The following is a 24,705-nucleotide window of genomic DNA, read 5'->3' as shown; positions in this document are numbered from 1 at the left end:
ATCCCACTTGGTCATGGTGTACAACTCCTTTAATATACTGTTAGATTTAATTGGTAATTTGTTGAGACGTTTTGAGAAACAGGTATTAATCTGTAGTGATCCACCTATTTAACAGTTTTAGTGAGATAAGATTGACATACAATTGAGTGTATATATTTAAGTGTACTGTTTGTTTACACCTGTAAAATCATCACCACAATTGAGATGATGCACACATCTATTACTCCAAATTTTCCTTGAGCCCTTTTGAAATTTCTCCTTCCCATCTTTCCCTGTTTCTCTTTTTTTAATCCCCAGGCAGTAGCCAAACTGCTTTCTATCAGTTTAGTTTGCAATTTTCTAGAATTTTAAGCAATGGGAATGAAAATGTATATTCTTTCTTTTTTCTGGCATCTTTCACTAAGCATAATTAATTTTAGATTCATCTATATTCTTAATCTCTATAGAATCTGCAGTGATGTCACCTCTATTTTTCTTGGTATTGATAATTTATGTATATTATCTCTTTTATTTTCCTGATTAGTTTGGCTAGATGTTTTATAATTTTTTGATCTTCTCAAAGAACCAGTGTTTACTATTTTTTTTCTATTTACCTTTCTATTCTATTATTTCATTTCTTCTGCTTACTATATTTTCTTTCTATTTAATTCTTTTTCTATTTACTTTAGGTGAAATTTGCTCTTCTTTTTTTAGTTTCTTAATGTGGAAACAGATCTTTGATAAAATTATTCTTCTTTTCTGATATATGTGTTTAGTGCTATAAATGTCTCCATAATTACTTTTTTGTAGCACCTCATTTTAGTAGCATCAAATTTGATATATTGAATTTGTATTTTAATTTTATTCAAAATACTTTCTTAGTGCCCTTTTGATTTATTCTTTAACCCTTGGACTACTTAGAAGAGTATTAAGCTAATCAAATTTGTTTAATAATTTCTCAATATTTGGGGATTTTTCAGAAATCATTGTTATTGATTTATAATTTAATTACATGGTTGTCAGAGAACATACTTCAAATGGCTTGAATCCTTGTAAATCTACTGAGACTTGTTTTATGATCTAAATATGGTCTATCATATGATTTATCTTGATATATGTTTTATGTGCACTTAAAAAGAATACACATTTTGAGACTTTTAAGTGGATTGTTCTATAAATGTCAATTAGGTCGAGTTGATTGATGATACTATTTAAGTGTTCTATATCTTTAATGATATTCTGTCTACTTGTCCTATCAATTATTGAGAGAAAAGTATTAAAGTCTCCTACATTAATTGGGGATTTGTCTACTTATCTTTACAGTTCTGTTTTTGCTTTGCATTTTAAAGTTATATATATATATAAATATTATATATAAATATATATAATATTTTATTATATATTATATATAATATAAATATATATTATATATATATATAAACTTTTAGGATTGCTTTGAGGGATTAACCTCTTTATTTTTATGAAATGACCTTATTTATCCTGGTAACATTTTTTGCTTTGCAGTCTACTTAATCTGATATTAATATGGCCTTCCTAGCTGTCTTTTGACTTATGTTAGAATGGTGTATACTTTTACATTTTTTACTTTTAACTTTTTTGTGCCTTTATATTTAGAGGGCATTCTTGCAGGCAGCATAGAGTTGGGTCTTCCTTTGTAACCACTCTGACAATCTCTGCCTTTTATGGTGTTTAGACAATTTACATTTTTTATGATTATCAATATGGTTAAGTTTACAACTATTATCTTGCCATTTGTTTTCTATTTGCTCCATCATTCTTTCACCTTTTTTCTTTTTCTGCATTATAAAATCTTTTTTTGTTATTCCATTTATCCCCTTTGTTGGTGTGCTTATTTTCTTGTTTTTTTACTGGTTGCTTTAGGGTTTATAGCATATATCTTTAAGCTATCACAGTCTATCTCCAAATGATATTAAACCACTTTAGGTACAGATGTATAGTATAAGAGCTTTGCAGCAACATATTCCATTTTGCCCTTCCTGGCCTTTATCCTATTGTTGCCCATATTTTACTTTTATATATGTTATTAATACCATACTACATTGTCATTATTTTTATTTACACTGTCAAGTATATTTTTAAAATATTTAAATAATAAGATTATTATTTACTCATGTAGTATCATTTCCTGTGCTTTTCATGCCTTTGTATAGATTAATATTTTCATCAGGTAGCATTTTCCTTCTGACTGAAGTACTTCTTTGAATACTTACCATAGTGTGGGTCTGCTAATGATTAATTCTTTCAGCTTTTGTATGTCTTCAATAATCTTTATTTTACTTTTAATTTCCAGAGATATTGTTGCTGGGTATACAGAGTTCTACTTTTACATTTACAGGGGTTTTTTTTTTCCTCTTTAGTATTTTTTACTTGGTGATACTGTTCTATTGTCTTCTTACCTGCATTGTTTTTCATGAGAAATCTGCTGTCATTCTTTATAATTATCCCTCTACTTTTTCTGTGGCTGTTTTTAAGATTTTATTTTTGAGTTGCATGTGTGGGTTCAGCTGGCGATAGCTGCGGGAGCGGAGCCGGCGGGGCCTGTGCGACCGCCTGGGTTTGTGAAATGGCTGCTGACATTTCGGAATCCAGCGGGGCTGATTGCAAAGGAGACTCAAGGAACAGTGCCAAGTTAGATGCCGATTACCCACTTTGAGTCCTTTATTGTGGAGTCTGTTCATTACCAACAGAGTACTGTGAATATATGCCTGATGTTGCTAAATGTAGACAATGGTTAGAGAAGAATTTTCCAAATGAATTTGCAAAACTTACTGTAGAAAATTCACCCAAACAAGAAGCTGGAATTAGTGAGGGTCAAGGAACAGCAGGGGAAGAAGAGGAAAAGAAAAAACAGAAGAGAGGTGGAAGGGGTCAAATAAAACAGAAAAAGAAGACCGTACCACAAAAGGTTACTATAGCCAAAATTCCCAGAGCAAAGAAGAAATATGTGACAAGAGTGTGTGGCCTTGCAACTTTTGAAATTGATCTTAAAGAAGCACAAAGATTTTTTGCTCAAAAATTCTCCTGTGGTGCCTCAGTAACAGGGGAGGATGAAATTATCATTCAGGGAGACTTTACAGATGACATAATTGACGTCATTCAGGAAAAATGGCCAGAGGTAGATGATGACAGCATCGAAGATCTTGGAGAAGTAAAGAAGTGAATTTGAAAATTCGTCTATATTTAATGGCCTGAACTGAGAAGTTGATATGGCCAAAGGGAGAGAGGCCTTTTAAAATATATATATATATATATTTATTCTACAGTAAAACTGTAGACTGCCCTCGTCCTTGGCATTTTCACTGTTCTGTACAAGGCTGCTTGTTTTTTTATTGCCAAAGTCAAATAAACGGGAGACTGTCATGCTCATGCATGAATAGAATTTAGTCAAATAAAAAATTTTGGTCATTTGGTACTGACTTTCTCTTTCTCTGTCTCTTTGTTTTTTTTTAAAGACAGAGTCTCGCACTGTTGCCTGGGCTGGAATGCAGTGGTGTGATCTCGGGTCACTGCAACCTCCGCCTCCCGGGTTCAAGTGATTCTCCTGCCTCAGCCTCCCGAGTAGGTGGGATTACAGGTGCCGGCCATCACACCCAACTAATTTTTGTAGTTTTAGTAGAGACAGGGTTTCACCATGTTGGCCAGGCTGGTCTTGAACTCCTGCCCTCGTGATTGGCCCACCTCGGCCTCCCAAAGTGCTGGTATTACAGACGTGAGCCACCACACCTAGCCTAAGTTTCTCTTTCTCTCTTTTTAACTTTATTTTTTGAAAAACCCGGTAGACTTTTTGTGGGGAGCTTTTTTGTTGTTTTACTGATCTAAAGCTGAGTGATTTTTTTAAAAGAATTTGGATTTGGCTTCCTCACCAGTAATATGTCTCCTTGCTTCTTTGATGTGATAGTTTTGAGATGGGTGAGAATCTAATAGATTTGTGGTTGAAGTTGAATTTGCTTTGTTGTTGGGAAGTCCACCCTATGGGCACAATAACATACTGTTGGTAGGAGTTGTTCGAGCTATTCTGGAGATTATTTGGTAAAGTATACTAAAAGCCTTAAACCATGTATGTGCACTGTTTGAACCAGTAAGCCACTTCTTTGACATTAGAAGACAGAAGAAATAATCAGCCTTGCATAAAACTTACAGATGAAAGTATTCATCACAATATTATTTATAATGAAAAATTGCAAATGTTATAAATGAACAATTGGAAAATGGTTAAAGAAGTGATGGTGCATTGTGTGGTAGAATATTATGCATATGTTTAAAGAATCATATTTTCTAAGATTATTTGGAAACATGTTTGGTAATGTCAAGTGGAGTACCCCAGAAACATTTTAGACATTTATCATCATCATTGTTCTGAGTGGAAGGCCGTTCGGAGAGGCTAGAGGCTCTTATTCTGGCTATAAATTATGTGAGTAAAATTCTGCTAACCATTAAAAATACTGTACACCCATCCTCAATATATAGTCCTGGAAATAGCAATTGAAACATGTCTTCTCACAAGAGAAAATGACAGTTTTAATGATGCATTAGATGAATTTAAACTTTAAAGTCAGGTGCTGCAAATTGGAAAGAGGACTTGTGGTGTTTTAAATTGCTGTGGACACTTAAACTTAGAACCCATGGAACCCTTGTTTATTGCCATGCAAATTACAATCTTGAATGAGTGTTTTTTAAAAAATAAAGTATTAGAAAAATGTGTAATAAAGATGTAAAATTAAAAAATGGAAAAAAAAAAAAGATTTTATTTTTATCAGTTGTTTTAAGCAATTTGATTATGATGCTCCTTGGCATTGTTTTCTTCATGTTTATGTACTTGGGGTTAATTTAGCTTTTTAGGTCCATAGATTTTAGTTTTATCAAATTTGGAAAATTTTTGGTCATTATTTCTGCAAATATTTTGCCCCCCTTTATGAAACTACTCCAATTGCAAATACATTAGACCATTTGAATTATCCCACAGCTCACTTATTCTCTGTTCATTTCATTTTATTTTATTTTTTCTTTTAGTGTTTTATTTTGGATAGTTTCTATTAAACTGTCTTTGAGTCCATTACTTTTTCTTTTCAAATTTCCAATCTGTAGTGAATTCCATTCAGTGTACTTTTTATCTCAGATATTGTACTTTTTATTTCTGGAAATTTTGAGTCTTTTTATATCTTTCATATCTTTACATCACTTTTTGAATATATGACATGCAGTTATAAAAACTGTTTTTATGTCCTTGTCTTTTAATTTTAATATTTGTGTCAGTTCTTGGCTTGTTGAAATTGATTTTTTTTTCTCCTTATCAAACGTTATAGTTTTCTGCTTCTTTTCATGCCTAGTAGTTTTTTATTGTATTCTAGACATGGGGAAATTTTCTTTCTTGAATTCTGGATATTTTTGTATTCCTATAATGATTGAGCTTTATTCTAGGATGCATTTAAGTTACTTGGAAACTGTTTAATCCTTTTGGGTCTTGCTTTTATGATTCACAAGGTGGGACCAGAGCTGTGCATATCATAGGACTAATTATTCCCCACTACTAATCTGGTTTATGGAACCAGGAACTAGTCCTATACCTGTGTGAGCAGCACTGAGTATTCTTTCCTTTAATTCTTTTGGTGGTTACATTCCCAGCCTTAGGTAGTTTTCTCACATGTGTGTGCTGATGAGTACATGAGAAGATAACCATAACCATCACCACACACTGGCTTCACACTAAACTTCTCTTGTTTTCTGAAAATAGAATCACAAATCAGGCACAATATCACTGTGATTAAGTACTTTACTGTGATTCTCAATTTTCTGATAGGTTTCATCAGTATGACTTTTAATAATAGTTAAGTTATTTTTGCTAGGGAAAAAGTTATTCCAGTCTGTTTTTTGTTTTTGTTTGTTTGTTTGTTTTTTGCTCTGCATCTCAAGTAAAATCCTGTTACTTGGCTGGTGAGTGTGGTCTGCAAGCTGGGGTTAAGACTTGGATCTGAAATGCTCACACAATAGGCTTTGGAAAGGAACTGTAAATTGAGAAAAAGAACAGAGATGAGAGAGCTGTCTGTACAGGAGGAAATTTGAAGAGAATGGTATGTGTAATGGCAAAATGTGTGAGGTATCTCTGATGTGAATCATCTACTTGTCAAGCCTCAAAACTTTCAGTTTAAACTCTGTTACTCACCAAATTTCCACTTTGGAAATTAATCTTTGCTTCAACAACATGATATAATAATTAAACTGGCCTGTTGATGACACAGGTTGAAAACAGGATCCCTAGGCCAAAGATAGCTATTCATATACTTATTAATATTATGGTTGCATACTTACTTAAAATAATGATTACATGGAGGCTGAGGCAGGAGGATTGCTTGAGCCCATGAGTTGAAGTCCAGCCTAGGCAACATAGGGAGACCGCCCCATCTCTAAAATAAAATAAAATAATTATTACGTGCAGTCAAATGACTGATTCTCTCTCTTCTAAACTGCAGAAAATGAAGACTTATTCTCTACAGAAATTGAGTAGGGGTGTTCTGGGTACTGAGACAACAAGGGCAGTGTTAGAATGTAAAATGAGTAATTAAGCAAAAGTCTGACTATTCAATAAATGGAACTCTGTAGCACTTTCCTCTACTCTGCTCCCAGAACACTCTAGACAATTGTATCTGCTTTTTGCAGCAGATTTAAGGATTCCTCCCTGAAAACACTGGAAATCCCAGAGAAAAGTCCTGCAGATACCAATGTTTTAGGGTTCCTGAACAAAAAGTTAGTCACTTTCTGATTACCCTACTATAAGGCCCACAAGTTAACAAGCCCTGCACAGACACAAAGAATATGCAACCGGCTTTCTAGATCTCATTCTGAAATATGAATGGACAATCAAAAATCATGAGATGAGCCTCAACATGAAAATTAAAGACCAAAATCAAAACAAGGAAAAAACTTGAAAAAATAGATGCAGAGTAAAGAAAGTATAATTAATATCTTCGGAGAGAAATAAGTGAAGACATTATATCCATGGAACAATAATTTGAAAATTATACTCCACTCAGATGAACAGTAAAAACCAATGTACTGGAATTATCTTTGTTCTGCCTGGCATTTGAGGATATCCAACGACCTGTGCTTTTAACAAAGATGACTTTGTGACTGTCTAAGGAGTGAACAGATTCCTTCACAGGATGCCTGGTTTCAACTTATATTCTCTTAGTATAAGCTCTCTTTTCTGAATGTAAACGTATTTGCATTGTTATTTCTAAAACTCCAGTAGGTTTCTGGATATTGTACAGATACAATTGTGTAAATTTTACAGTGTTTAATGTTGAGGTAAGAGTTTTGTTACAGATTATAAAAGATATTTTCCTATTCAGACCTCAGGGCTATTTTAGGACCTACAAATAAATGTGATTCCCAGCAGCTTCAGTTTTTGATAGTCAAAAAGTTAATAATCTTTAAGTTAAACATGTGACATTATTTAGCAAAAAGACTGTGCTTTACTTAAGTTCTAACAAATTATGTGTCTAATGTTTAAAAATATGAAAAAAATGTGATAATGCAAAAATGTGGGAGAACAAAAAAATGTGGGAGAAAACAAAAGAACAAAAAATCACTTGCTAAATAAAAAAAAGAAAACAAGGATAAATCAGGGTACGTAAAAGAATTTTTAGGAAAAATAAAGTTTGAGCAAAAAGAAAAAAAAAATAAAGTATTGGAATGTGAAGTTGAGGATATTTTCCAGAAAGCAGGATTTTAAAAAGCTGAGGTAGTAAAGAGAAAAGAAAAAGTTTTTAAAAAATTAAAGAATCACCTGGGAGGCCCAACATAAGACTAATAGGAATTTCAGAAAGAGAAAATGACAATGTATAATTTTTATATTTTATTTTATTTTTTTAGACACATGGCCTCATTCTGTCACCCAAGCTAGAGTGCAGTGGTACAGTCACAACTCACTGCAGCCTCGAACTTCTGGGCTCAAGTGATCTTCCTGTCTCAGCCTCCAAGTTCCCAGCTCATACCCAGCTATGTTTCTTTTTATTTTTCATAGAGACAGAGTCTTATTATGTTGCCCAGGCTGGTCTTGAACTCCTGGGCTCAAGCGATCCTCCTGCCTCAGCCTCCTGAAGTGCCGGGATGACAGATGTGAGCCACTACACCAGGTCAAATTTTTATTTTTAATCCATAGACACAAATTTCCAGAATGAAAGAGTCTATCGTGTTACCTACAATTTTGAATGAAAATGGGTAAAACAATCCATGAAGGAACATAGTGAAATTTTCAATGCTTAAATTTCAAAAATAAATTAAACAAATGGACAATAGCAACAACCAAAACAGGCAACAGCCAAAGATTGTGAGTAAGAAAGGCACGAAACTTTAAAAGCCAGAAAACAGTGAAGCAATGCATTAGAAATTCTGAGGGAAGGTTATCTTCTATTCATGACTATGCCATTAAGCTTGAAGTAGATACTATAGAATAAACGTATTTTAGCCACGTAATACTGGAGAATATTCTTCATCACAATAAGGGGTTATACCAAGAGAGAGGAAGATGTGAGAATGGCCCCAGCACAGGAAATCCTGGAGAAAATACTCGGAGACATAGAAAATGCCTATTCATGGGAAATGCCTAAAGAAAACCAGTCAAGAGTTTTCCTGAAGATAATGGCTGCCAGAGCAACGTCTGGCAGGCGCTGGGCTAGAGGTGGGTCTCAACCAGCGCGTTGGAGGCCGCTTGAGAGCTGCGGCCAGGGGGCTGCGGAGCAGCCTCGGCGGCGGCAGCCGAACGAAAAGTTGGACGCTGATCCTAAAACCTAGTAATTTTCCACTTGTTCATCAATATGGAAAACTCAGATTCTAACGACAAAGGAAGTGGTGATCAGTCTGCAGCACAGCGCAGAATTCAGATGGACCAATTGGATCGGGAAGAAGCTTTCTACCAATTTGTAAATAACCTGAGTGAAGATTATAGGCTTAGGAGAGAGAACAGTTTGCTAGGCACCCCAGGTGAAAGTACTGAGGAACAGTTGCTGAGAAGACTACAGCAAATTAAAGAAAGCCCACCACCGCAAAACTCAGGTGAAAATAGAGGAGGAGACTCTTCAGATGATGTGTCTAATGGTGACTCTACAACAGACTGGCTTAACTCTGTCAGACAAACGGAAAATACAACAAGAAGTGGAAAAAGAGGAAACCAATCTTGGAGAGCAGTGAGCCGGACTAATCCAAACAGTGGTGATTGCAGATTCAGTTTAGAGATAAATTTTAACAGTAATAATGGGGGCCAAAATTCAGAGAATGAAAATGAGCCATCTGCAAGACGTTCTAGTGGAGAAAATGTGGAAAACAACAGCCAAAGGCAAGTGGAAAACCCACGACCTGAATAGTATCTGCAAGGCCATCTAGAGCAGAACGAAATTCAGCTGAAGCATTAACAGAAGTTCCACTTACCAGAGGTCAGAGGAGGGCAGGAAGCAGGAGGCTAGACTATCCGAGAACCAGAGCAAGAGCTGAGAGAAGGAGGTCACCTCTGCATCCAATGAGTGAAATTCCACGAAGATCTCATCATCATATCTCATCTCAGATTTTTGAACATCTTTGGTAAATGAGACGGAGGGAAGTTCTAGAACCCGGCCCCGTGTGACATTGAGAGAGCAAATATCTGGGCCTGAGTTGCTAAGTAGAGGTATTTTTGCAGCTTCTGGAACAAGAAATGCCTCTCAAGGAGCAGGTTCTTCAGACACAGCTGCCAATGGTGAATCTACAGGATCAGGATAGAGACCAACCGTAGTCCTTGATCTTCAAGTAAGAAGAGTTCGTCCTGGAGAATATCAGCAGAGAGAGCGCATAGTCAGCGAAACGTGGTCTAGGTCTCAGATGCCAAACAATACTGTCACCTACGAAAGTGAACGAGGAGGTTTTAGGTGTACATTTTCACGTTCTGAGCAGGGAGGTGTGAGAACCTATGTCAGTACCATCAGAATTCCCTTTCGTAGAATCTTAAATACTGGTCTAAGTGAGACTACATCTGTTGTAATTCAGACCATGTTAAGGCAGATAATAACAGGTTTTGGTTAAGCTATTTTATGTACAGTGATAGCGACTCAGAGCCTACTGGCTCAGTCCCAAATCAAAATATGGAAAGGGCAGAGTCACGGAGTAGAAGAGGGGTTCTGGTGGTGGTAGTAGTTCTGGTTCCAGTTCGAGTTCCAGCTCAAGTTCCAGTTCAAGTTCCAGTTTGCCCTAGTTCCAGTTCTGGTGGTGAAAGTTCAGAAACTAGCTCAGATTTATTTGAAGGCAGTAATGAAGGAAGCTCATCATCAGGCTCATCAGGTGCCAGGAGGGAGGGTCGACATAGGACCTCAGTCATATTTGATGAAAGTGGCTCTTTGCACTTCCTTAGCCTGGCTCAGTTTTTCCTCTTAAATGAGGATGCTGATGACCAACCTAGAGGACTCATCAAAGAACAGATTGACAACGTGACAATGACAAGTTTTGGTAAAAGTGATGCATTAAAAACCTGTAGTGTTTGCATTACAGAATATAGAGAAGGCAACAAACTCCGTAAACTACCTTGTTCCCATGAGTACCATGTCCACTGCATCAGTCGCTGGTTATCTGAGAATTCTACCTGTCCTATTGTCGCAGAGCAGTCTTAGCTTCTGGTAACAGAGGAAGTGTTGTGTAATTAAGATCTGAACTCTCAGCTATATAGCTGATATAGTGATGGGCAAACAGAAATCACTTGCTTTTATGTCCACTTTTTGAGTGGTACTTAAATGTAAAGTAACAACCTGAATTGAGTCATTGCTTTCTGAAGGAATCATTGTCCTTTCTTCAGTTTTTGTTCCAGAATAAAAGGAAATATTTTAAAAGCCACATTTTATGACATAAAAATCTGATTTCTATCACAGTTAAATTGGTAGCATCACTGTTACTGATAATTTGTCATATACACTTGTCAATTTTTCCTTTGTTATCTTAAAAGATCTGCCTTAGCAATGGCTCCGTTTCATGTTGATCTTGAAATTTTCCCACGCCATAAGAGAGAGGGGCGAAGGAAATTACCAGTTTAGACTAAGTTACAGTATGTGTTTCTTAAGTGATTAAAGCTATACCATTCCCAGTTATTAGTTGACACAAATTAAGCCACATTCTGAATATTGTTTGTTTGCCTTCCAGAGTTGGTGATACTGGACATGTCAGTGTAAATAACACTTAGTGTATCTTCTAAGTGTATAACTGTCTCCTAAGTCCATCACTGTGGTACACTGTAGAGTGAGCTTATAGTTTGAGATATTTATCTTGTGGAAATATTAAAAAGCCTATGCTTGTGTAAGTGAAAAAAAATCACATTCATTTGTTTAAAAATGTAAAGCTATTTTGTAGAGGCTCAGTACTTTTCCAATGCACTGTTGTATGAATGCATTAAAAATTGTAAAGTACCATGCTTAGAACTGAGAAAACTGCTTTTTGTGAGCCACCGTAGTAACAAACACACCAAAGTACAGAGCTGCTTTTGTAAGTGTATAGATGTCAAGAGCAGAACATATCTATAATATTTAATATATGTGAACAACTACTGTGACGTGCAAAGGAAAGGACAGTGCAGAATCAAACTGTGTTGAAGACCAGTGGAAATTGTATAATTTAACTTGGATTTAGGCAGGAAGTGAAAGATGGGAGGAGTAAAGAAAACTGCTCTGAAGAATTTAAAGTTTTCCTAAAGACAGTAATAATGCAGACACAAACTGGTTTCATATGGTGAGCGCAGCCACAGCAGCAGCTTGATCTGGTATTCTACCTGAGTAGATGAAGCAGAAGATCGACAAGTTTGGCAGAATTTTGGTTTAAAAAAAACAAACCCCTACCACTTAGCACAAGTTAAATTGGTGTTTTTACAAGTGTGCTCCTCAAAAATGAAAAGATGGAGGAAATAGACTATAAAACCACTTTCAGCATATGAAATGCAATTGGTACACGTGTGTGTTAATAGGAAAGTCTCGAATTTGTGTTGTTTTTGAGATTTGGCATTTAAGGTACCAGTGCACACCTCATAATATTTCCTTACTATCTCTAATACAGACCTAACATCTCAAATTTAAAGACCAGTTGAAGATTAAGGGATTTTTATCTTTTGTTGAAAGTGAGTCATGTTGGGTTATTTGAAATTCACATTTTAATTGTGCTGCCCATATGTGAAAATGAGACTGCTGCCTTGCTATCTATGGACATGCACTTTATGTTAGTTTCGTAGTAGTAAGAGTAACTTCATGATAACCCCAGTCCGTCTTGCCTAATTTCTTTTTTGAGGCTAGTTGGGGTTAGGATTAGAATGACTATGGAGCAGATATTTATTCTTCTGGGAAAAGCTTTAACAGGCCAAAACAGGGATTGAACTTGTCCCTGGTCTTTATAAAAGCAAGCTAGCTACCCAGACACAGTCAAACACTCTACAAAATAAACAAGTCTGCTTCAGGAATTGTCTGGCTACCTTCCCTGTTATCAACTTAGCTGTAAAGATTATTTCAAAGCTCACTCTTTCATGATTTCTCCTGGCTTTCAATCCTGCCTAAGTATCAAAGAAATTAACTTGTAAATATGGTAGTTGTTTACTAAGGATATGTATTGCTCTTGCGAGGAAATAATGTCCAAACAAAGCTTCACTTATTTTTTTTTAAATATAAGCAGATTTCACTGTTATGGTACTTATGTAACACATTTTATCTTTTTTTTTTTTTTAAAGAAAACCAGTCAAGATTAGAACAAAAGAACTTCTGGATGGAGACCTGCGTAAACAAACAAACAAACTGATGCATCTGGCTATGTGAAAAATGGAATGAAAATGAAGTGTTTTTTTTCATATCTATCATTATATTTGGAGAAAATTGTGCATCTATTTTATACTGGTACATAGTAAGCTAAGCAGATAAAAGAATGAAGTAATAATAAACAAAATTTGTATAAAAAGAAACTATTTTAGTACTCTACCTGCCTAATAGTGAGGAACATTTACATAGACATTATAATACAAATGTAAAATATTTATTTAACAAACATAGTGATATTAAATTGATAATATCAATTATTACATGGATAAATTGTAATAAAAGGGTGTAAGGTATGGAAGAGAAGTAGGGAGAACAGAAAAATTCTCATCTGCAATAACATGAAGGCAAGACATTATATCTAAAATAGGTAAATATAAAGATGAGTATAGACATAGTAGTTACAAATATGAAGATAGATTTCAGAAGAGAAAGCTAAGAAACAGTACTGGGACATGAGTAAGGGTATAGCTTGGGACTACATTTTTCCTTGATAAGCCTCATAGTACTACTTAACCTTTTAAACTATGCATTTATTGTTTTTATAAAAATAAAAATAAATTTTAGATAGACTAAAATTATCACTAATCTCTACTACTGTAATGTCAATAGGAAACTTCCTAATGTACCTTCTTTGTTGGGTCACAATACCTACTAATAATTCTTTCATGACTTATAAGATAGAGATCCCTAGTGTCTTAGACACTTGTATCAGTTAGCTATTGCTAGGTAACAAACTTCACCCAAAATTTAGTGGCATAAAGCAACGAGCATCTATTATTGCTCACAAGTCGATGGGTCAGCTGGATACTTTTCATTTCCTTAGGGCTCACTCATCTATCTGATATCAGTTGTGGGTCAGTGAGGCATCTCTGCTGCTGTCAGCAAGGTTCTCTCACATGTTTGGAGACTGCTGGTTCTTCGGTGCTCTAGGATGGAATTGGCTAGAACAACCATGTGGCTCTCTGCCATATGGTCTCTTATCCTCCAACATGTTGACTGGACTTGTTCACCTGGCAGCTTTCCATATAGTGAAAAAGGGTTCAAAGACTCTCAAGTCTAGGCTGAAGACTGGCAGTTCATTACTTCTGCCTCATTCTGTCAGTCGGTGCAATTAGTAGGCAAACCCGGATTTGAGGAGTAAGGGAATAGATTCCATCTGTTCATGAGAGGAGCTATAGTCATGTTGAAATGGGTATGGATATGGGAAAGGAAAGAGTATTGTGACCATTTTTGCACTTAGTCTCCTTTACCACTCAAAGAAAGTCCCACTTCCCTTCCTCCATGGGTTCTCCCAAGTTCATATACATACATGCCTCTATGTCCTTGCTTTAACCAAAAGGCTTTTCCTACCTTCTAATGACATTCAAAATTCCTTCCATCCATTCAGACTATAAATCAAGTTTCTTTTCTCCTTTTAAGCCTTTCCTGGCCTTTCTAAGCCTTTTGTGATCTCCTATATTGTCAGTCTCATTCACTTGCCATTTGATAATTTATTGCTACCGTGGAGATATCCTAGCCTTGAACTAGGCCATACCTTCCTTAATGACAGGAATTGTGTCTTATGATGTTTTGAAAAATACTACCATATGCCCATAAGACTGTCCATAAAGAAGGAATGAATGAGTGGACAAACAGACTACCTCCTCTAATTTGGGACAAACTGTCTGCCTATATAAAACTGGAAGAGCAGAGAATTGGAGGCTATAAAGAGATAATGTAAGGGAGTTTTGGGGGAGATGGAACTGATCTGTATCCTGATTATGGTCATGGTAACACAAATCTACATGTTAAGATTCATAGAACTGTATACCAAAGGAAAAAGAAAAGTAAATTTTACTCTATGATGATGAAAAAAAAGCCTCTTAACTCTATAAAATCATGACTCCAGTGTGAATAAATTGAGCAATTTTCCTGGAATCCAAAAAATAAATAAATAAACGGAAGACAGAAAGAAGAAAGGAAGCAAACTACTTCCTATTTTAGCATCAAAAAGTACAAACCAGTACACACAGAGTCACTGAATCTCCTTGTGAACTAAAATTATGGATGCTGCTCAATCCTCTTCTGCTGAAATTGTCCAACCTGTGTCTATTATGTTGGAAAATGTCCTTGCCCTGGTTGGACTCACCTCTGTTTGGGCTACATGGAAAGAGGGCTTACTGGAAGGTGTGCTGAGAGACACTGCTTCTCCCCAGCATTAGGGCAGAGATGACAAAAGGCATTCCCGCCCCTCTTCTATTCCTTTCCTGCTGCATGAGTATCTTGGCCTAAGGCACATTGGACAATCTCACAGGAGCCAGATATTAGGCATCCAACATTCCTTTTATTGATTATGAGGAGTTGAGTGCCAGTATTCAGAGATATTGGCCCTCTCATCCTCCACTGGCTTCCCTTTAGGAAAGAGAGAACCTATTTCCATGTCTCCCAAACACCCCTGCCAATGTGCTTTTAAAATCTCCTCTCTCGCCCATCTGTATTTGATCTGCAGTATAGTTTGTTGTTCATTTTCTGGTAAAATATTTTAAAGCTTAGATATTTGTTGTTTAGGTACTCCTTTGTGAGTTTCATTAATTCTTCCTGTAAAGATATCATATTTTCTATACTGAGAAATTTGTTCCTGGATTGTGTGGTCACCATAAAAGCTTCTGACAACTTTTCTTTTCCAATGTAAATGCAGTCTGTCAGCTGCTGAATGGTTTAAGATTCTTATGACTAGTAACAAGACCATCCAAATCATCTGCACTCCATAAAATCAGAATTCTCCACAGCCCTGGTCAGTCTGGAGAATTGGCACTATCTCAGGCCTTCTTTTTCTCTATTGCCCCAGAATTTAAAAGGGACATCATCAGTTTAGTTTAACCCTACATTCTGAGATGTCTAAAAATAGTTGTAAAAATCTGATGATAGTTAAAATGTTTTCAAAGTTTAAAATGTTTTACATGTCTTATGTATTTTGATTCCTGTGTTGAGACTACTTATTTTTTTGACAGCAGAAAAATCAATCCATATTGTTAGGGAAAAAAAGAAGAAAGGAGATGGATAGCAAATGAACTGTGCTGGTTGTTTGAGTTGCCCATGCTGAAGATGCATATTAAACAAAACAAAATTAGTAGAAACCAGAAGAGAGAACAAACAGTAACTTCAGCTGTGAAGCTGTTGATCCTTATCTCTCCTGTCAAATTCTGGGCAAGAAAACCACACAGATAGTCCATGTAGCCCTGGGCACCTCTGTGTTTTCTTAAAGACAGCCCTGATGTGTAAAAATTGTGTACACACATGACCTCTCTGAGTATTGCACAACACCACCTGGTAAACTCCCTGTAAATCCTCAGCATTTTATTGACCTTTTGTATCCTCTTTCCATTTCACTCCCTGACCCTTCAGTAGTCTATCCGTTCAGAATATCTCAGCATGGTGTGTCAGTGTTCCTAGCTGAATGGAGAAAATTTATCTCAACCGTACAAGGTTTTTTAAACAAAGTGAATAAAGCATCATCTCAAGATTTTTCATTTGCATGAGCTTATTCCAAGGCTCTATTTCTAATTTTGTATTTATATTATTTTTGTTGAAATTCCTCCTCTAAATTATACAAGATCCAGAGCTCACAAAGCCCACATATATCCCTGGTCTCCACTCACCCCTGGACCCTTTCTTACCCAATACTCCATTAAAAATCAAAATATGATTAAAGAAGTACCGAACTTGCTTGTCTTTGAGTCTCTCTATCAAATGGACAATTCATCAAAACAGTTTTTAAAGGCATCTGTATTTTTCTCTTTTCATGCTGCTGATAAACACATACCCAAGACTGGGCAATTTACAAAAGGAAGAAGTTTATTGGACTTACAGTTCCACGTGGCTGGGAAGGCCTCACAATCATGGTGGAAGGTGAAAAGCACATCTCACATGGCAGCAGACAAGAGAAAAGAGAGCTTGTGCAAGGAAACTCCTGTTTTTAAAACCATCAGATCCTGTGAGACTCATTTGCTATCACAAGAACAGTACAGGAAAGACCCGCCCCAGTAATTCAATCACCTTTCACCCGGTTCCTCTCATGACATGTGGGAATTGTGGGAGTTACAATTCAAGATGAAATTTGGGTGGGGACACAGCCAAACCATATCATTCCACCACTGGCCCCTCCCAAATCTCATGTCCTCACATTTCAAAACCAATCATGCCTTCCCATCAGTCCCCGAAAATCTTAACTCATTTCAGCATTAACTCAAATGTCCACAGTGCAAAGTCTCATCTGAGACTAGACAAGTCTTCCACCTATGAGCCTGTAAAATCAAAAGCAAGGTAGTTACTTCCTAGACACAATGTAGGTACAGGCATTGGGTAAATACAGCTGTTCCAAATGGGATAAATTGGTCAAAACAAGGGGCTACAGCAAGTCTGAAATCCAGCAGGGCAGAAAAATCTGAAAGTTCCAAAATGATCTCTTTTAACTCCATGTCTCATGCTGATGCAAGAGGTGGATTCCCAGGGTCTTGGGGCAACTCCACCCCCATGGCGTTGCAGGGTATAGCCCCCTTCCTGCTACCTTAATGGGCTGGCACTGTCTGTGATTTTCCAGGTCCACAGTGCAAGCGGTCAGTGGACCTACCGTTCTGGGGTCTGGGGTCCTCTTCTCACAGCTCCACTAGGTGGTGCCCCAGTAGGGACTCTGTGTAGGGGTTTTGACCCCACATTTCCCTTCTGCACTACCCTAGCAGAGGTTATCCATGAGGGTCCCACCCCTGCAGCAAATTTCTGCCTGGCCATCCAGGCATTTTCATATATCCTCTGAAATCTAAGCAGAGGTTCCCAAACCTCAATTCTTGACTTCTGTGCACCTGCAGGCTCAACACCACATGGAAGCTACCAAGGCTTGAGGCTTCCACCCTCTGAAGCTATGGCCCAAGCTCTATGTTGGCCCCTTTCACCCATGGCTGGAGCAGCTGGGATGCAAGGCGTCAAGTCCCAAGACTGCACAAAGCAACAAGGCCATCAGCCTGACCCACAAAACCACTTTTCCTCCTAGGTCTCCAGGCCTGTGATGGGAGGGGCTGCTGTGAAAACCTCTGACATCCCCCGGTGACATTTTCCTCATTGTCTTGGGGATTAACGTTTGGCTCTATGTTATTTATGTAAATTTTTGCAGCCATCTTGATTTTCTCCTCAGAAAATGGGATTTTCTTTTCTATTGCGTTGTCAGGCTGCAAAATTTCCAAACTTTTATACTCTGTTTCTCTTATAAAACTGAATGCCTTTAACTTCACCCAAGTCACTTCTTGGATGCTTTGCTGCTTAGAAATTTCTTCCACCAGATACCCTAAGTTATCTCTCTCAAGTTCAAAGTTCCATAAATCTCTAGGGCAGGGGCAAAACGCTGCTAGTCTCTTTGCTAAAACACAAGAGTCACCATTGCTCCAGTTCCCAACAAGTTCCTCATCTCCATCTGAGACCACTTCAGCCTGGATTTCATTGTCCATATCATTATCAGCATTTTGGTCAAAGCCGTTCAACAAGTCCCTGGGCAATTCCAAACTTTCCCACATTTTCCTGTCTTCTTCTGAGCCCTCCAAACTGTTCCAACCTCTGCCTGTTACCCAGTTCCAAAGTCGCTTCCACATTTTCGGGTATCTTTTCAGCAGCACCCCACTCTACTGGTACCAATTTACTATATTTGTCCATTTTCACACTGCTGATAAAGACATACCTGAGACTGGGCAATTTACCAAAGAAAGAGGTTTACTGGACTTACAGTTCCACATGGCTGGGGAGGCCTCACAATCATGGCAAAAGGTGAAAGGCACATCTCACATGGCAGCAGACAAGAGAAGAGAGAGCTTGTGCAGGGAAACTCCTGTTTCTAAAACCATTCAGATCTCATGAGATTCATTCACCCTCAGAAGAACAGATCAGGAAAGACCTGCTCCCATAATTCAATCACCTCCCAGCAGGTTCCTCCCACAACACATGGGAATTATGACAGTTATAATTCAAGATGAGTGGGAATGCAGCCAAACCATATCAGCATATTTTCTTTCTTCTTGAGTTCTTCTTTCATATTTATGTGTGCCATCATGTTTTCTTATCAACTGAAAAAAAAATTATCCCTTTTGCTTCTCCCTGTCACTTCATCATCTTCAATGTAGAGAGTTAAGTCACGCCAGTGAACAGTTGTTAGCCTTCCTCCATGAAGCAAAAGACCTTCAGTCTCCAAATGGAAGACTAAAAATGCAGGGAGGCTGAATGTAAGATAAATGCTTTTGCATCCCCAAAATAGCTGGACACTTTCTGCGATATCTCATGTCTTCTTTATTTTCTTAGGACTAAGATTCCAAAGTCATTGGTAATGAACATAATGCAATCATCTTAAGATTAGTCTTTCTGCTCAGTAGAGAAAGCACTATATGACTAGTTTTGTTATGATTTTTTTGAGACAGTCTCACTCTATTACCCAGGTTGGAGTGCAGTGGCATGATCTCTGCTCACTGCAACCTCCACCTCTCAGGTTCAAGTGATTTCCATGCCTCAGCCTCCTCACTAGCAGGGACTACAGGTGCACATCATCATGCCCAGCTAATTTTTGTATTTCTGGTAGAGACTGGGTTTCACCATGTTGGCCAGGCTGGTCTCGAACTCCTGGCCTCAAGCGATCTGCCCACCTTGGCCTCCCAAAGTGCTGGGATTACAGGCATGAGCCATCATGCCCTAGTTTTGTGATGACTTCCACCAGTGTTTAATTAAAAGGTGAGTTTTCATGCACCTGAATGAGTGATACAGGGGCAGGAAACTAAAATAATAGAGCTGAGAGTCCTGACCCCCACCACTAACTTCACATCTTAGGTTTGATAATCAGAATGACCTGAGCTCAGGGCTGAGCCTGTAGCTTCCTGCATCAGGTAGTCTGGGAGTGGGATAGAGAGTCAAGTAAAGGGAGCATATCCTGAGAGCTGTGTGTGTGTTCACCCGAGCAGCCCAAGTCCTCTCTTTAGCTTGAAAAACATGAAATCAAATTTCCATCTAATCCTCCCCATCTTAAAGCTTTTACTTGGCCTTCTGCTTTTCCCTCCAAGCTTTGTTTTAGCAGCTTCACATAGAACCACAGAAGAGTCCGTGGTTAGGAGCACAAGAGCACAGAAGTTAGGCCAGGCAGTTCTGGGATTGCACATCATGTCTTGCTTCTCTCACTCATTCTCACCTTGGGTTAACCATCTTCAGCTCTGGTTTCCTTGTGTATAGAATGGGGCTAGAATTAATGTTGTTAGAAACTAAATGCAATGTCTGTAAACTCCTTAGCAAATATAATCTTTCAATAAATATTAGCTATTGTGAATGCCATAACTATCTTTCTGGAGTCTTCTAAACAAAGTGAATCATCAGGTATTTGATAGATAAGAAGTGATATAATACCAGAGAGGATAGAAAGACATGCTTATTGCCCACTCACTGTATCTTTTCCCTCTGCCAGAAGTCCTCAGATGGGTGTGAAGGAGCAGGAAATAGAAAGAGAGGGAAATACAGAGAAGATCAAGTGTATTAAAAAATATATGAACCCTGAAGATTCAGAATGGTCTAGGGACAGAGTTGGAATTGCTGATGACCATTAGAGGAGGATCCTTGATCTATCATTAGTATTCCTTCCAACCTCAGGAGGGTTTCTCCCTCCAGATTAGTTTGGTGAACCTCAAAGTCTAGAAAGGGCAGCAGAGAAAAATGTCAGCAGAGAAAACTGGAGTCTCAAGAACAATTTCTTCTTCCTATTGGCAGAAGAGTTCTGGTTAACTAGTCAAGTTAGATATAAATCCACTTATTCAAACTAGCAGGTTTATGACATTTTAAAAGTAGAGATTATTAGTCTATTTCATAAAAGAAAAACTGTGAAGCTTGTTATTAAGTGCAATATAAGTACCACAAGCTCTAAAGTTTAGAAAGCAATTTAAAGACCATTCAGTTCAATCCCAATGTCAGGTGATGTAACTCAAGTTCAGAAGGGCCAAATGACTTGCTCATGGTAACATTGCAAGTTTGACCAGATAGCAAATATAAAAATCAGCTGGGGTAGACAAACAATTGGCTTGGCTTTTAACTTACTAACCCAAAGCTCATCAGTCAAATTGGTTTATAAATGTAGATACAGGTTAGGAAATGCCCATATGTAAATGGAAAAAAAAAAAAAAGATTTGATTTATATTTACACAGCTTTTTCTTCTTTAAAGGATACTGTTTATAAAGATTTGTTGACTCACAAGCCACAAACTTCAAGAGAAGGTAGTTTCACTTGTATACTTTTTCCTCCTCAGATTTTTTTATTTGAATGTGGGCAAATAATGTGATAGAATAAAAATGATTAATATCTTCCTATTCCCAGACCTCAGTTCCCCCTTCCCTGTCCATCAAAGGGTAGCCCATCTCTCCCCACCAAACCTGCAGTCAGATCATAAATAGGACTCTTTCCTACTAGGAGATTTAGTCAATCTAATAAAACAAACAAACAAACAAAAAACACTGGGATAATTAGAGGAGGAAGAAGAAATGGGAGAGAAAACCTTAGTGGGTTGGGAGGAGGAGGATGAATATTATCAGAATGTTTGGGAAATGTGTTTTAAACTATATGTTTCAATCTCCTTCAATACCTTCCAACAGAATTCCTTTTTTGCTCTTAAATTATGCTTCTTACAAAATACACTGCCATAAAATGAACCTCCTCTAGAAACTCTTCTCCTGGGCATCTAGGTTATAGAGGTTACAAGCAGTGGTGTACTAGAGACAGCTTGTACTAGCTTAGAGAACAAATGCTGTGCATCTCTTCCCAGTACTATTCAGTGATCTCATACTGGTAGTTTGAAATTGGCTGTGGTAGGAGTATTTACACCATAGAAATTGGCAAACATTACAAATCAGGGCTTGCTTTTCGCCCCCCTCCCAGAGAGCTGGTTTACCATCACACCACTGGACAAAAAAACACAATGGTAAAATAATCCTTCTCCCACTTTTCATATTCTGATATTGTTGTTTTTGAAACATGATAGCTGGGTTTTCCTTTAGACTCTCTCTATTTTATAAAATACTTCTAAAAAGTTCCAAAGTCACACTCCACACACTAGAATCCTGCCTGCTGTTTCATGAACACATGCACGAGTGAAGTCAGGGAGTGGTTGAGGGAATGTTTATTGTTTTATTCAAATTCATCCCCCACTGTTAAAATAATAATGTGTGCTATAATAGATGAATATCATTATTGTAATATTTGAAAGATAATACATTTTTATTCCTTAAAAGTTTAAATTTATTATTAACAAAATAGCCCTCTCCTAGGACCCTTGGCACCTATAATATATTTTAAAGCAGTGTTCTTGCCCTCTTTTTGCCATTTTTTTTTATCCCTTTGAAAATATTAAGAAAGCTACAGACCCTCTAAACCAGAAAACTTGTAAGGCGAAAGTCCAGTTAACAGCAGGTTAAGAACCCCTGCTTGTAGATAAGGTCCCCATTCTCAAGGCATTTGCAGTCTCCTGGGTAGAACTTTTTGGGAACTTCTGCTCTGAAATTCCCTTAAGAATCCATCACACTTTTTTTAGTAGTGGCATCTTTATCCTCCTGGGGTAGATTGAACTTAAAAGGAAAAAAAAAGGAGCCAAAGGTCATTTGGCACCAAAACTGATGAATACAGTGTGCAATGAAACTGAGTATTACCTTTTTTGGTAAAAACAAATAGGGAGTAGAGTAACAGGGCCCTTTTTCTTTCTGACACATAAATTGGCTCCGTAGGCAATTCCAAAAGAGGATTTCTGGAAAAGATCTGGGCCATACAACATCATCACAATAAGTGGGTATCTTCCATTTCTCTGCCCAATGTTTATGGGGCTGATGATAAGGGGAAATTTGGATGCATAAATTCTTAATTTCTACCACTTTAATGAAAAGAAATCAGTCTCATTACCATATATATCCTGTTTCCTGTAGTTCACATGTATCAAATTTTACCATGTAGCAGGTACTGTGTTGAATGCTCTCCATGCTTCAGATAAGCTCTATGAAATATGTAATACTGTTATCTTTAATTTATAAATGAGAAAACTGAGGCTCAGAGTAGGTAAGTAGTGGCAGCTTGGAATTTGAAACATCAATCTTCCCAACTCTGACTCCTGTGCTCTTAACCACTGTGAAGATCACATCTTCCTGTCCACACATGAAAATCACATACCGCCTTTCATTGCTAAATGAAAAGCCACTAGAATGATGCAGGTGGGTATTCAAACAGATGTTTAGAAGCAGCAGCCAGCTGTGTGGGTAGTGATGAGAGAGAGTTGCATGGAGAAGGCAAAACTTTGGTTCAACAAGATTCCAATAGAGAAAAAAGGAGTAATTACAAGCAGCCGCAATAGCAAGGACAAAAATTTGAAGGTAAGATCAGCAATGTGCTTTTGCTAAAAGAGGACACAGAGGAACAGAACAGAACTGAACAGAGCAGGCAGAATGATAGCAGGGTAGATAAGTAAACCACTGCAAGTGGAGGTGGCAGCCAAGGGAGGCAGGGCAGCTATTACTAACAAAACAAACAAACAAAAACAAACAAAGGCATGTTGCTCACTAAACCCAGGAGGAAGATAAGAATAGCATCTAAGGTAGAGATTCGCATCCCAAAGTTCTACGGAACTTCGAAAAAAATCCCAGAAGCAAGCTCATACACACTATATCCCGTATCAGTTAAATTCACATTTCTGGGAATGAAATCCAGGCTCCAGTGTGTTTGGTTCCTTTGCTTTAAGCTCCCCAGTGATTCTAGCATATATACAGGATTAAAAATCACTGGTCTAACATCTTGGTTAAGGTAGATGAAGCAGATAGGGAAGAAATATGAGTATGTGAAACAAGCTTGACAGCTGAGAACTAGGCCAAGAAGAGGAGCACAGGCAGAAAGGTAGTAACGACACAGACATGGGCTGGTACCAAGCTCCCAGGTGGGGTAGGAAAGCCATGACAGATAGAGACTCTGTAAGTAATCAAGAGGTATTTGGGTTCAAATCAACTCTGTTCATACCAAATTGATGGAGAACCATACCAGATATGGAGAGAGTATAGACATAATCAAAAGTATAGGCTCTGCTATTCCTTCGCTATGGCACCCTGGGCAAGTTACTTGACCTCTGTGAGCCTCAGTGCTTTCCTCTGTAAAAATGGGAATGTTAATCATATCTATCTTCCAGGGATATACATACACTAGGCATAAGAAAAAGACTATGAAGTGAAGGTCCTCTAGGAGATTCCAGTTCTAAAACAGGGTGAAAACTGAAGTGAAAAGTACACATTCCTGAGAACCAGGAGATGGCAATAGAAAGCAGGTTGGTGCCAGGTAGTAGGAGAGCTCACTATTTAAAAACAAAGCAAAGCAAAAAAAAAAAAACGTTTTAGTAATGATAGGGAAGGAAAAGCACAACATTTTTGGAAAGCAGTGTGGAAAAATATAACAAGAGCCAGAAAGATGTTTGTACCATTTTATCCAGTAATCCTACTCTTGGAATTTATCCTAGAAAAATAAATCAACAGAAGAAAAAGAAACTTCAGTGTATAAATATCTATATTCTTAAAAAATGGAAACAACCAGAACTGTCAAATATAGGTCAATGGCTAAGTAAATTGTTATATATCCACCATATAGAATATTAACTTTGGAATTCAGGAACCTTGTCTTATTCGTCTTTTAATTTTTTAAAGTTCAACCTTAATTATACAAGGAACACTTTTAAAAATTGTCATTATAAAAAAATTAATGCAATAAGAAGCTAAAATTCTCCTTAACCAATTTTAGTTTTCCACCTAAAAATTGCCACTCTTAACAGTTCAGTGTGCACGCTGAGACATTTTTCGAGACACTTGTACAAACACC

At 37.4% G+C, this 24,705-nt stretch overlaps 1 long non-coding RNA gene and 2 pseudogenes across 2 annotated transcripts in view; all 3 read left to right on the top strand.

Moving 5' to 3' along the window:
• The window catches only part of LOC108586712, a 31,322-nt gene extending 14,989 nt beyond the window's left edge, over positions 1–16,333 (top strand). Inside the window, exon 2 of the long non-coding RNA XR_001904357.3 lies at positions 12,740–16,333. This is a non-coding gene — a long non-coding RNA (uncharacterized LOC108586712). The remainder of the gene's footprint in view (positions 1–12,739) is intronic.
• LOC101022923 lies at positions 2,500–4,739 on the top strand (annotated as a pseudogene). The gene has a single exon (XR_004185163.1). The product of XR_004185163.1 is annotated as a density-regulated protein pseudogene (transcript).
• LOC101022219 lies at positions 8,085–11,443 on the top strand (annotated as a pseudogene).
• Positions 16,334–24,705: the final 8,372 nt, after the last annotated feature.

Source organism: Papio anubis, chromosome 7 (assembly GCF_008728515.1).
Source record: "Papio anubis isolate 15944 chromosome 7, Panubis1.0, whole genome shotgun sequence".
In the NCBI taxonomy this organism is placed as follows: Eukaryota; Metazoa; Chordata; class Mammalia; order Primates; family Cercopithecidae; genus Papio; species Papio anubis.
Note: the sequence above shows the minus strand (reverse complement) of the source record. Positions and strands in the feature narration are given on the sequence as shown.